The sequence below is a fragment of the Triturus cristatus genome, chromosome 6 (genome assembly GCF_964204655.1).
Source record: "Triturus cristatus chromosome 6, aTriCri1.1, whole genome shotgun sequence".
In the NCBI taxonomy this organism is placed as follows: domain Eukaryota; kingdom Metazoa; phylum Chordata; class Amphibia; order Caudata; family Salamandridae; genus Triturus; species Triturus cristatus.
The window spans coordinates 652,544,231-652,559,459 of NC_140589.1; positions in this window are offsets into that span (position 1 = coordinate 652,544,231).

Sequence of the window (15,229 nt, forward strand, 5' to 3'; positions counted from 1 at the left end):
GGTGGCAGGACACATTTGTATGCCCCGGAGGACAGTTGTGAAATGAGAGAATACGAGTAAAGAATAGCGAAGGTCAGAGGATAAGATAAAGTCAGGAAAGAATGGTGCGAACCAACAGATAGTCGAGACAGGGATCAGTCAAACCAGACGAGGATTAGTGGAGTCGGCCGGACCCTGACACCAGCTTTAAACAGAGGCAGGAGGTCATTTGACACTTTGCAGTAGGAAGAGGGAAAACAACACCTCGTTCACCGTGCTGCCTGAGTGAGGGCATCACAAAATGGCGGAAAGACACAAAATGGTGGCTAAATACGAACGGGATCGGAAAACTGAATTACCTCAGACCCTCCTTTTGCCATTACTCAGGCAAGACACACAGACTAATTTTAATCTGAGTCGACGTCAATGGCCATGAGGTCATCAAGCTGTTGCTGCAACATCATTTTAATGCTCTCCGTCTTCCGTGACACAGGCCTTGGGACACACATAGTGGCACAAAGACCACAGATGGCGGGGCCACACTGCATACAGAGACAACAGGAAAAAATGATGGCCAAAACCACTCCAAGGAAGGTTAATACCTTCCATCCCCATTTGGACAGTAATCCCCAAAACCATTCCAATAAAGACCAATCTCCTTCGTCCTGATGAATCGACTCGGAGATCACATGTAATTTGGAGATGGCTTGGTATACCCTAGGGGCATCGTCGGGTACAGCAACAGCTAGATCCGATCAATTTACAAACTCCACCACGATCCGCAAGAATAACATCGAGAGCAATCTGGTTCTGCAATGTCATGAGACGATCCGCCTGAAGTTCAGCTGTGAGATTGCTCAATTCTCCCACAGTGACATCTATGGTAGTCTCAACAACACAAACCAATTGTCTCATGTTTCTACTGTTGGCCATTGGGCCCCAAAAAGAGAGAAATCCTTTAAGGAAATCACCTCCCTCTTGTCCTGCGTGTCTTTAGGATCAATAATCCCTCTGCCATATCTGTTTCTGTGATATCCCGAAGGAGCAGTGTATGTAGGGGGGAGAAGAAAGGCTATATAGCACGTTCCTGAAAAATCCGTCGGTAGCCACCTGTAGGCTCTATCGTGGCAGACAAAATACGTGCCCTGGGATGGCACTAACGGTGGTGAATTCTGAGATGTGTGAATGTATGTATGGGAACAAAAACTCTTTCCTTGTCCAGTGTCAGTAGTCTGGCCATTCATTTGTAAACAAAGTTACCTCGATGAGGCACAGTCAAAATTGGTGGATATTTTCCCTGTTTAACTCTATCTGTAAGGCTAGTAGCGTAACGAGTCACGTTCCAACCATCGTATGCCCGTTTCTCATCAACAGGAACCCTACTATTCTCCACAATTCTAGCCATAGCCACTATTCCTTTTATCAGAGAACTATGACTCAAACCTTGCCCACTACCACATGAACCAACTGGACGTCTAAATCGGTTCTGATATGCATTTGAAAACATCACAAAATAGGCCCAAGCGGAACCTTAATAAGAAAATGGAAGGGCTAAATATGGCATCCCTTTGTCTGTGGTATGAGGCATAAGTCCACACACCCAACAGTCGGTTGTGTTGACTACCAATTGGTGTTGATGCAACAACTGGACTAATGAATTGTTAAAATATACTGTTCTCCTGATTAGTTCATGTTGGGGAAGCGTATGTAATTGATGTGGGGAGATAGTAGAATGAAGAGGCAAGGAAACAGAAGTAGGGACAGATTTGTGCTAAATAGCATGAACAATCCAACCTACACAAGTCAATAAGGTACTAGAAAACATAAGAACACACAATGTTATGCCACATTGACTGTACACTAATTTACAATATTTCTTTCTCATCTCTTCCTTCTTATTATTCTTCCCCACTTTGACATCCATCCTCTAAAATTGTTGCTCACGGCAATCTTCCTTACTCACTTGGCTGTAATTATTAGACGTCCTATGACACTGCAAGTCCTGGGGGCCTAGCCACTATACAGGTCACGAACCAAGACTCCTACCGTGACCCTGCAACCTGGACAGATGATACATGTCACGAAAGAGAGGAAAATCTCAGGTGTCCTTGACCAGTCTAGGCCTTAAATTATATCGAGTTCTGTTCAGTACAGTTTGGTCCTGAAATAGTGTCTGTGGATCTGTAGTGCTCAATCGGAGATGTGGCGGTACGGCTTCTTGTAAAACGTCGTCATCTTCTTTCTCTGACCGAGTTCCATCTAGGTGTGCACTACTGAAAGGTACAAACCGAGGGACCCTTTCGCCTTCAAAATCACCTACACCCTTACGGACCCACTGGTCAAAAGGCAAGGGCAAGGGCACCTTTTTGCAGTGCACGCCATGGATCCAGTTCTTTTTCCCTTTGACTTTCACTGCTGTACGTGTCACCAGAAGAACTTGTCGAGGCGCCTTCCAACGAGGTTCCAAATTCCTTGTCCTCTGAAAGTTTTTCACACAGACCCAGTCTCCCGGTTGGATAGAATGACCTGGGTCTGTGGAGGCCTCTGGTAAAGCGTTTTGAACCTGTTGGTGGAGAACACGTAATTTAGTGGTGAGGTCATGTAAGTAGTCAATCAGCATTGGATACTATATGTCAGAATACTTTTTAAGGCGAAGGACTCCCCAAACATTAGCCGGGCGCCCACAAACAACCTCGTATGGGCTGAGTCCCAAACGAGAATGTACAGCTTTTCTAGTGGATAGGAGAGCCAAAGGTAAAGCATTGGGCCAGGCAAGTCCCGTGCTAGCCTGTACCTTTGCAAGCTTAAGTTTGAGAGTGCCGTTATAGCACTCTACCAAACCCGCTGATTGGGGATGGTTCGCCGCATGGAATTTCTGCCTGATACCAAGACCGGCACACACCTTTTTCATAATTTGGCCCACAAATTCACTTCCATTGTCACTCCAGACAATGCGTGGCAAACCAAACCTAGGGAAGAACTCTTTCAGAAGAACTTTGGCAGTGGACAAAGCAGTGTTGTCTTTCAGGGGGTAGGCCTCTATACATCTGGAGAAGGCACACACCACCACCAAAACATATTTGAGATTGTTGCATCGTTCCATGTGAATATAATCAATTTGCAACACCTCAAAAGGATATGTTGGGGGAGCAAAATGACCTGCTGGAGTTGGGGTTCCCTTTCCTGGATTATGCATCAAGCAAACGATAAAATGCTTCACTAAATTATCTGCACATTTTGGAATCCCTTCGCTCAGCCACACTGGAGCCAGAAGCTTACATATTCCTTTCGGACTGATGTGGGCTGGACCATGTGCCATAGCAACTACAGGCAGTACATAGGCATCTGGTAACAGCCAACGCTGATGTTCTGACAATTCTATCCAACATCCCATCACGTCTAACATTCCTGTACTCTCTTTCCACTTACTCAACTCTTCCTCTGTAGCCTCTCCTTGAATCGATCTCACACTTTCTATTGTATCCTCACACATTCCTTTTTCCTTGACCCAATTTGCAGGGCCCGCAACATACATGCGACTTATAGCATCTCTGGCTGTTTCTTTCGCTACCTCATCCACGAAAGCATTCCCGCGACCAACATCATCAGTAATCCTCTTATGCGCACTACACTTTATGATTGCTTTCTGGGTAGGCAAAGCAAGTGACTCAAGAAGATCAGTTACCAACTGACCATGCTGTATTTTAGTACCGTGGGAGGTAAAGAATCCTCTTTCCTTCCACAAACTACCAAAACTATGTGCCACACCAAACGCATACTGGCTGTCGGTATATACATTCACTCTCTTCCCCTTAGATAACACACACGCTCTGGTCAAAGCTATCAGTTCAGCCGTCTGAGCTGAATTATTTCTGATGCATGCTATCTCCACGATTGTATGCAAGGTGGTAACAGCATAAGCTGAAGTTGTTTCACCATTAGGGACTTTAAAACAAGAACCATCCACCCATAGGATCCCATCCGGGTCCATTAGTGGTGTATCTTTCAAATCAATCCTACCTTTTGTCTCCTCCTCAGTACGGAGAAAACAATCATGTTGTTCCTGAATACCTTTCTCCTCTGGAAGAGGTAACAATGTGGCTGGATTTAAAGTGTTACATCGTTTGATGTGCACATGACTAGCCAAGAGCGTCAGCTCATACCCAGACAATCGAGCGCTTGTAAGATGCTGCGTTTTTGTCCTATTTAGAAAGGTATCCACTGCATGTGGTACCATAACAATAAGAGTGTTATCTAGCACCACTCCAGCAGACTGACAAATAGAAATTGCTGCTGCTGCTGTAGCTTTAAGACAACTAGGCAATGCCTTGGCTACTGGATCTAATGCAGCCGAAAAGTAGGCACATGGCCACTGCTTGTCTCCAAATCGTTGGGTTTAGAATGACAATGCACAACCCTCTCTTTCATGGACATAGAGCGTGAAGGGCTTACTGTAATCCGGAGTACCCAACACAGGAGCAGAGCATAGAGCAGCACGTAAATCAGAAAAACTCTTCTGGCATTTGTCAGTCCAAGGAAGGGGTTGGGGTGTGTCTTTCAAAGTGAGTGCCAACAAAGGTTTAGCCAACAAAGAAAAATTTGGAATCCACTGTCTACAATAAGAGGTAAAGCCCAGAAAGGCATGCACTTCTCTTTGTGTGGATGGCACAGACATTTGTGCAATTGCTTGAATACGTTCTGGGGTCAGTCGCCTTCCCTCCTTCGACAAGAGATGACCTAAATAGGTAACCTCTTGGCGGGCATATTGTAATTCAGAAGGTGAAACCTTATGGTGAAGGTCAGACAAGTGACGCAATAGTGCAATAGTCACGTTCTTGCAAATATCCTCTGAATCAACAGCAATCAATAAATCATCCACATACTGAATAAGGGTAGCACCTGGCGGCAAAGGAAAAGCATCAAGCTGGCATTTCAGAGCTTGGCTATAGATGGAGGGACTTTCACAATAGCCTTGGGGTATGCGCTTGAACCGGAAACTTCGGCCTCCTAAAGAGAGGCCAAAAATATCCCTACTCTCTTCAGCAATGGGGATGCTGAAGAAAGCATTTTTCAGATCAATAACAGACAACCAAGCTGCCGAAGCAGGTATCATAGTTAACAGGGCAGTGATATCTGGAACAACAGGAAACTGCGGTACAACAATTTTATTTACCTCTGGGAGATTAATAACAAAGCGATAAACAGGAGGCTGAGAAGGATCAGTGCGTTTAAGAACCGGGAGAACAAAACTATTGCATACATTTCCCCTCGTCTCCTCAACCACACCCTTCTGAACCAAATCATAAATAATAGCAAAAAGTGCTCTCTCACCATCATTGGGAATTTTGTATTGAGTGATGCGTGGCAATTTAGCATTGGGCTTGAGGGTAACGACATAGGGTGGGATCTCAAGACAACCAACATCATTTGGACCCGTAGCCCAAAGTGTTGCAGGGAGAGAGAGCAATTCAGGTGGAAATTTATCTTTAGACAAATACATTGGAGAAGTCAGTTTCTGCCCCAAAACGAGATGTACACCAGAAGGAGAACAATATATCGTTGCATGCAATCTTTTCAATAAATCCAAACCCAACAGATTTTTGCCGCAACCAGTCGTTAAAAGAAGCGGAGCTTCCAAATCATAAGAACCAATTGAAATAGGCAGAGGACAAGAGACCGGGCTATGAACTGGGGTGCCAGAAAATCCTACGGATACGTTTGTTAAGCCAGACAAAGGTGCCCCAGGGAGTTTGGAGTGAATAATAGAACTTCTCATCACATCAGTATCTAAAAGAAATGGCTCTGAAACACACATTGTAGTGACATTAACATAAGGCCCATTCTGATCTACTGGACCCGATACAACTCCCTCACTTTGTCTATGGCTGTCCTAGTTAGCGTGAAGACCGTCATTCTCACCTTCAACATAGTAATCATCATTGTAATACTGTGTAGACTGAGTATTTTTCTGATCAAAGTAGTTCATAGAATGTGGAGGTGGAAGGGAACGCTGTGTCTGGGGCGACATACCTCGACCTCTACCCCTGGGCGCTAACTGGGAACCACCACGACCTCGTGGAGTAGATAGTCCTCCATTATGCTGTAATAAAACCGGGCAGCCATTCTTAAAATGACCTTCCTCCCTACAATAGGCGCATTGGTTAGGACCTAACAAAGGCCGCGAAATATAGGGCTCAGGCTTTTGAAACACCCTCTGAAACTGGGGAGGCTATTGAAACTGGCGCTGAGCAGAGCGAGGAGGATAAGCTTGTTGCAGAAGAACCTTCATTTTTAATTCTTTGGTCTTCTTCTCTTGCTTGTCTTTTTCCTCTTTGTCTCTGTTTTCGTAATATTGAGCAGTAGCCAATATCTGAGCAGAAGAAGAAACAGCCCATGAACTTTCAGAGTCTTTTAACTTATGTGACAACTCGGGGAGCAAATTAAATATGAATGTATCTACAAATAATCGCTGTCCACCCTCCGTAGTCATATCCTGACCACTGTGATCAATAAACATCTCCTCAAAACGAGTGAAGAAATCAGAGACACTCTCATCTTTCTTCTGCCTACACGCAGCTAATTTATCCCAATTAACTCGTAAGGCGGGCATCATTGTTTTCATTAAAGTAATAATCCTACCAGGGAGTTCTGTGATCAAAACATCAGGCTTAGCACCACCCACTTGTGCTCTATCTGAGGCAGTTATAGCATCCCATGTACCACCCAATTCTTGAACGTGATCCTCTCTACGAATCCGAGCCCATAACGCTTGTGGGACTACATTTCCCATCAACATGTCAATATCGGCTAAATTCATAATACAGGCATCAACAGTCTGGGACAATTCTTTATAGTAACCAGCAGGGTTTTTACTGGGATCCGGTAAAGATTGTTTGAGGGCCAAAACATCAGATCTCTTCCAGGGCACATGTACCCATATACTCTGGAAGTGAGCTGGAATAGCTGGATTATTACCTGCTTGCGCAACCTCTTCCCTCCATATCGGAGGAACCTCTCTCATTGGGTAATCTTTCAATGTCTGCCGAACAGCAGGATCAGAATCAAGAAAAGTTTGTGAAGAAAATAAGGACCTAAAAGTAACAAGTGTCCTTACGGCGTCCTCAACCTTAGAACCCACAATGAGTCCTTTATCGAAATTAGCCTGAACATCCAACAGACCCTGGGGGAAGTAAACCCAAATCCATATCCTCCCAATCCTTTAGCAAGTGTCACACATAACATTAAATACATATCTCTGCGTGGGCGCATCCCACTGATGAAAGGTGATTATGATATCTTTCACACTATACTGGGGACCCTTCTCGATCCATTTGCGAGCGAGAGAGTCCAACACCACCCGTTCGTCGGAACCTGGAAGTTGGCTACGAGACTGTCTTCGAGAAAAATCCGGAGACATGTTCAGAGTCCCAAAGAAAGGGGACAAAAAACCAGAGACAGTATCTGTTATTCGTTTGCGCACAGTAGGAGAATTAGACATAAGGACAGGGGACAAGGTATTAGACGATACAGGAGAGGAACTGGCAGTTATAAGGGGAGCCGAAGGCAAAGAAGATTGATGTTCAGGAGATGGAGACAAAGGAATCGGTGGCACGAGAGGTGGGAGTGGCAATACCGGAAGGGGCAAATGTGGAAGAACCGGAACAGGTGGGGGGACAACAGGCAAACTGAACAGGTTGTAACAACGGGGGTGCATTAGCACCTTGTACATAGGGTGGAGGCAATCTCAATAGGTGAGACATCAAAGGGTCTTCCTCCAGATCCTTACTTTTATCAGAAGGGGAATTAGGCAACACCGGATAGCATCTATCTATTGCAATACGATGCTGTCTCTCTGAAATTTCCATTGCATTATCAATCTCATTATCTTTAAACTGCTGGGCAGCCTGTATAATCAGTTAACCACAATTAAATTACTGTAACAGACCATTAGTGGTCAATAAGGGTGCACTGTAATGGGGAAATGTGACGAGCTACGTGAGGGGATATATCTTCCATCACCTGAAGGTGAGCAAGGAAAAAATTCCTCTTTGTTTAGTTACCCTCACGCACCCTAGTGGTGTCATGCTTCATCATCGGGTCACCCCGACGCCTATAAGTCGGGGTGGGCTCAACCACAGTGTTGGGAGCTCTTTGAAGAAGTATAAGACCTGGGGGGCTGAAAGATTAAAACACCGCAGACAGATCCCCGGTATCCCTTTATTTTTGGGTCTTCCTGGATTAATAAAACAAAAAAGTATGGGTCTTATTGGAAGTCTTACGGTCCTAAGACCCTAGTGCCAACATGTTTCAGTCCATATGTGGCCATAAAGGTCCTGGACTTTCTTCAGGGCAAAGTAGGCCTCCCTAGGGGACAGGAGAGGGGATTCCCTATCCTGAACGTAGAGTAGCTGCTCCTTGTGTAAGTGATTGGTTATTTATCAATCACACGCCATCCTCCATCCAAATTCTGGAGGGTTCCTGTATCTCGGGGAACCGTAAGGCTTCTAAGGGTAGCTCTATAGTCAAACCTTCATCAAGAGTCCTCCCCCGCCTGCAAACCTATTTGGCTTCGGTTCCCGGCTTCGCCTGTATAATCGTCATATTTTGTGCTTTCTTATCTCGTTTTGCCTGCTTCATTTCTTTCTGTTTGGCTTCCTTACGCCAGAGGCGGAAAGAGTCAAACATTGCCGGCCGGGCTTGTCTTTTGAACAATATCGCTACCAAATTGTCTAATATGTCAGGCTCAAAACTACCATTTTGTGGCCACTGTAGAACGCCATCGTTCTTCGTCTATCGGATCCATGCCTTTTTAAAGGCAATGGGGCCGACACCATGTTTTGAATAAAGCTCATAGGTGGGAGTTCCAACCGGAGGAATCGGACAAGAGTCCTCCAGCAGGGAATCCCTATTACAACCAAGGCAACAGAACTTCCTAAACTTACTCAGACCAGGCATCGTTATTTCACTGGACTGTTCACAAACATCAAGGGGTTAAATCAAATAATACAGTACAAACGTACTCACCCCTCGGCTTCGGCTTTTGCAATAGCCGAATCAAAGACCCAAATCAAAACAAAATAGTGGAATCTACCCACCAATACTTAACTAAGTGTCTTCTTACGCCAACAGAGGCCCGTCTAATGTCTCGCGATATCAAACATCATCAAAGGGACCAAAGCAGGGCGGCAGTCAGGGCAGCAGTTGTCAGCAGCCGTCAGAAAGGAGAAACCGCGCTGCAAAAGACCTTCGGACCACTTCGACATACAGGGGTCGGTTGACGTGGTTCGCGATTCCTCCAGAATTTTCTTGTGGGGCTCCTCACGATCCTCGGGCAGAACTGCTACCTCTGAAGCCGGCCCACGTTTGGGCGCCAATTTGAAGGACCAGGGACTTATGGGCCTGGCGGCGCAGGGTACGCCTTACTCTCCTGAGTTCACCTGCTTTGTCGAACAGAGACACGGGATACTCCGTTAGGCGTAGAAGATAAGGTTTATTAGCTGCAGCTAAGTACAGTTGTCCCAGAAGTACACTCGGTATGTTCTTAGGACACTGCCACTTTACTTCGTGGCGCACAATCTTTTATAACACACATATTCACAAAGAACACTCCCAATGCATACAGGGTTAACCAATGAGAAGAATGTGAAAACAAGATATTAAGTAACTCAAATAAGCCTCTCTTCCAACTGTGTTTGTCACCCTTCCCCACAAGTTAATCAGTGGTAGTGTTTATAATTCGACTTGCAGGTAAAAGGACACATTTGTATGCCCCGGAGGACAGTTGTGAAATGAGAGAATACGAGTAAAGAATAGCGAAGGTCAGAGGATAAGATAAAGTCAGGAAAGAATGGTGCGAACCAACAGATAGTCGAGACAGGGATCAGTCAAACCAGACGAGGATTAGTTGAGTCGGTCGGACCCTGACACGAGCTTTAAACAGAGGCAGGAGGTTATTTGACACTTTGCAGTAGGAAGAGGGAAAACAACACCTCGTTCACCGTGCTGCCTGAGTTAGGGCAACACAAAATGGTGGAAAGACACAAAATGGTGGCTAAATACGAACGGGATCGGAAAACTGAATTACCTCACCACCTGTTGTTGGCTCGCGATGCACAGAGTTAGTGACACCAGGGCAGTTGTCGGTAGTGTTCGATCACCTCCGTAACGATGATCCTATTCCCTCCGGACTGCAAAGTGTCATCCTCCTACGCCTCTCCTTGCGTGCGATAATATGTATTCTGTCTTTGAATAATCGATGTTCACTTCCAATTCTGTGACCCACTTGTGCGCAGCATAGGCCGAGGGCAGTTGTCTGCGTAGGCCCACAGGCATGTGTGGTTGGAATGCTATGCACAGACTTGGTGACACCACATCGAAGGGAGTATAGTGACATGAACTCTGCCTTAAATAATGTTCACTGCCATGGTGTAATCAAGACTCAGTTCCAAATGTGTGACCTACTTGACCGTGGTGTAGGCCGGAGTCGGCAGTAAAGTACATCAAAGAGAAAGGAGTAATGCGGGCCTGTGTCATGGAGGCTGTGATGGTCTGAGAGGCTGCCAAGGCCGTGGGCCTCGGGCTTGGAGCTTGCACAGGCACATGGTGGGCCCTCCTTGACACACGCCGGTGTCGGAAGGTGATCAGTGTTTTCTGGCTGCGCAGGGGCGGGCCTGACGGGTTTGGGGTCCAGCGTGCGGGGTACGGTAGGCGCACAGGATAGCAGGCAACTCCGCTCACGTGGACGGCGCCGGCCTCGTGGCACGGTGAGAGGCGCCGCCCTGGCAGAGACATTGGGCTTTCTGGAAGAGGACCACGCCCAGGGCTATGTGCTTTTTATTCACACCCCTACGCTGGCCTGGCGTACGCTGGGCCTTCCCACTCCGCTCATGCTTACGGGGGGATGTAACAGGCAACATTTCCACGAACTCCCCCACTGGCTGGGGTGACATGGTTGCATCCATTGTCCACTACACTCCATACACCAGAGGTGCATGTCGCCATGGATATGGTTGTGTTCGGCATACTGCGGTCTGTCCAGCACATCTCTGCCATTCTTGTCATTGTGTACTTTCCCAATCATGGTTCTCCTGCATCCTTCACACATGCCTGGTTGCCACCTCTCCCCCCATTCGGCAAGTTTGTGGCTGAGGTGCCATGCTGTTGATGGCTCATGTTCACGGCTTGCCCAGGTTACCATTGTGAGTTGTTCTGTCGTGTCTAGTGGGTGGGCATGTTGTTTTGCATCTTGGTTGTGATTTTGTGACATGTGCATTGCCAGGGTTTTGAGTTGCATGGTTGTGGATTTGAGGTGAGTTGGGTGTTCATTTGGAACTTGCCACAGGGCTGTGCATTTCCCTTGGTGCCATCCTGGGAATGCTGGTTGCTGATGGACTGTCAGAGGATGAAGGAACCACGCACACTGCCTGGGTATTTGGAGGCGAGATTGGTGGAGGTTCCACGGTGTTCAGATGTTGCCTGCACATTGATGTGAGACATGTGCTTTCTGTTGTGGTAATTGTGTGCTGTGTCACCAGGGGGCACAGGTAGGACATGTGTGCTGTGGATTTCCCCCAACACATGCGTGCATCCAGCTATGGCGTATGGTCCTTGCTTGGTCTCCAGCGGATCCTGCGCATTGTGTTGGACGTATAGGGACTGGGGTAGCAGGCCGATGGTGATGTCCAGGACAGGTGTGAGGAACTTGAATGTGGCTGGCTGTGAGACTCATCCGACTCTAGTGGGTGTTGGTTGGGGGTACCAGGGACAACAGGTGCAGCACAGCCAGAAGCTTTGTGTGGGGTGGGTTGTTGGTTGTCCGCTGTGTTGGTGCCGTCAGCCTGTTGGGGGATGTTGGTCAGGATGCGTTTGATGGTTGTCCTTTTGTGCCTGTAGTGGTCAATGGCATTGTCAAGTGTTGGGTCTGTGAGGCTGGTGCACTTCCTGGGGTCCGCTGTCTTTGTCTGCGCAGCCTCTGTGGTGGTCTGGTGTGGGGTTCCGGGTGGGTGTTGGGGTCCTGGGGTGGTGGCGGTGGTGGGTGTTGTGGCCCTCTTTGGTGTCCGGGCCGCATGACCAGTGGCTCCATGGCATCTGCTGCCCTTCCGATGTGGCTGTGGGCTGGACTCCCTTTTGTGGTACAGGCTGTGGTCCGACTTTGCACCAGTTCAGAGCAGGTGTTAGTTTCCTGCTGCTAACGCACCTTATCGCCTGTTTTGTGTTCTTATCGCAGTTCTGGCTGGTCGTTGTGAAGGTTGTGGAGTGGTGTTGTCTCAGCTTTTGGCATGGGAACGCCTACTCTGCATCTCCTTAGCAATAGTTGCGGGGGTCATCTGTGTCGATGTTTTTTGCGGCTGCAATCGTGGGTAAACTGGTGCTGTGGGATGTTGACACCAGCTTGTGATTGGGGCGATACGTTTTTCGCAACTTTGGGTGCGATAAAGTGCTGTTAACTCGGCGATAGATCCTTGTGAATATCCCCCTAAATGTACAACAAGATGCACAAGAAATTTTAATGATTATGCTTTCAGTGTAAGAAGATGAAGGAATTATAATTGAAAACTTTTTGGGACTTAGTTACAGGTCGGATCATAAATGTGAAGAGTGTTCTTTTACTACTGTTACTGAAATACAAACAGAACAATTCATATATTTGACAATACCATACTATGACTCTGACAAATATGACAAATTGATTAAAACAGCCAACCAGGGCATGAGATGTTCACAATGTAGATCAGAGATGTTGTCTACATTACATATAGAAAGATTTGGAAAATATCTCATTTTAATGCTACCATGTTGTAAGCAAATGGAAGAAAATTGGAAACCAAAATGTTGTGGCAAGTCAAGTATCAATTTCAAAAAGAACGTTTAAAGCAGTGGTTATTATTTTCCGTGATGGGCCTACTACAACATCTGGACCCTATACTGTATAAGAGACTACATCTGATGCTTAGTTCCAGCATGTGGCGCGTGACAAACTATGACAAGAGCTTAAATCTCTTTTTCCACAGTTGGCACACTAGAGAAGGTGAAGGTAGTTCATAGATTAGTTTGCTTGGACTGCTGAGTGTTACACAGATGGAGTGCATAGGCACTGACTGTGAGAAAAGGTCACTTACTTATTCTCGCTTGGGCTGCTGAGCGTTACACAGATGGTCTTCTTTATTTCACTTGGACTACTAATCATTACAAAGATGGTACACATAGGCCCTGGTTGTGATATATGGTCTCCACCTTGATCTTGTGTTTTTGTTAAATAAGTTTTCTTAGGGATTGTCAGTTTCAACACTGGCAGTATCTGAAACAAGTGCACAGGTTTTTTTTTTTTGGACTGCTGAGAGCTACACTGATGGTGCGCATGACCTCTGGGTGTGATATAGGGTGTAATTTGAACGTTAGGGAATAATTTGGAATTTGGTGAAGAAGGTGTAGCTTTGGTTTGGCCAGGGAGAACCGACAATTGTCAACTTGTTCCTTTTTCTCTTTTTTTATTTTTTTCTAAGCTCAATCTATGACACAGATACAAATCATAACATTTGTGGTCAATACATACAACTTATTTCAATAGGATTACCATTAATGCAGTTAAGAGAGAAAAAAAGAAACACAAAAAAAAATAGCAAAACATATTTCAATCATAATATCGTTATGGACCCAAGGTCAGATAATTAATGCATATATTGTATCATAGAATCCCATATCTGCAACCCCAATTTTTGTCGTCTGGGTGATTTTAGAGAATATAAACTATATTCCATATTAAATACATTATAAAATTTAGCCCTCCACATCTCAAATGTGGGAGCCTCACTTTGAAGCCAACATGAGGCAATACATAACCGCACCACAGCTGCGGCAATAGATGTTATATATCTAAATTTATATACTGGCTGTTCGCTTGAAACATTAAACCATACCCCTAATATCATCATTTCCTTAGTTATTGGTATTGAGATACCTGTGACCTCTTGCAAAAACAACTCTATTTGTTGTTCTAATTGTGTCAAAGTTGTACAGTCAAAAAAGATATGTACAATATCAGCTCTGTCGGTACTGCACGTAAAGCATTTTCCATCATGATCCCCACCCTACTTCATCATGCGCTCCGGTGTATGATATAAATCGAAGATGGTTTTATAGTGCTGTGTTTGCAGATTTGATGAGAGCAATATTTTCCCTGCCGTATTGATGGAAGTCTGCATCAGCACTCCATCATACCCTAATCGCGCAGACCATTTACAATCTTGAAGAGCCAAATCATCATTTTGAGACTCAATTAACATGGAATATAAAACCCCTATCTTAGCCCTCTTCCTGATTGCCTCCACTATTGGTAATACCATAATACTACCCTCATGTAGCTGATGTCTGACCAGGTAATCTCGTATTTGCAGATACTTAAAGAAATCTTGATGTTGGAGTTCATAGCTTTCAACGAGTTCCGAAAATGAACATAGAACCTCTTCCTGAAACCAGTCCCCCAGATATCTAATCCGCTTCATCTTTCAACACAGCATTTTATAATCCCAGAATATTTCTAACAGCTGTATTAAGTGGAGTATAATAATTCAACTGTGGAATAGTAAGACATTTACATATCCATCTACAAACCTTACCGTCCGTAATTATAACCTTGAACCTTGTTTTTTTGTAATAACTTGGCTCGGAGAATTTCACTAACACATTTCTCGCTTCCTCACCTAACAATAGTTGATATATCGGAGGAGCTTCTGCGTCTATCACATCTTCACCTGTGAACAAAATACGCATGTTTTGCAATAAACAAACATAGTAATAAAAGCAAAAATTTGGGACAGACCATCCTCCCCTACCCAGCGGTAACATTATAAATCTAAAAGCTCTTCTCGCTTTTCGTTGTGCTCACATAAATCTATCACATATAGATTGAATCCCTTGGAGCTTTTCTTAACTCCAACGGTACTGCCCTAAAATAATAAAGTACTTTAGGAAGGACAATCATTTTTAAAACATTTCGTCTTCCCACTAAAGTCAGATGCAAACACTTGAGCCGGTCCAGCTGCTGCTTAACCACTGCAATTAACCTCGACTAATTCTTGTAGAGACATTCTAATTTTTATGCTAAGATATCGGGCTTCATCCGTTACACGATTCTCCCCAGGACACGCCTGATCAGTACATAATATCTGGGTTTTGGCCGCATTAAGTTTGTATCCAGCCACAAGCCCAAATTCTTCAGCTAGCTTTTCTATCTCACGTATGGCCTGTGCTG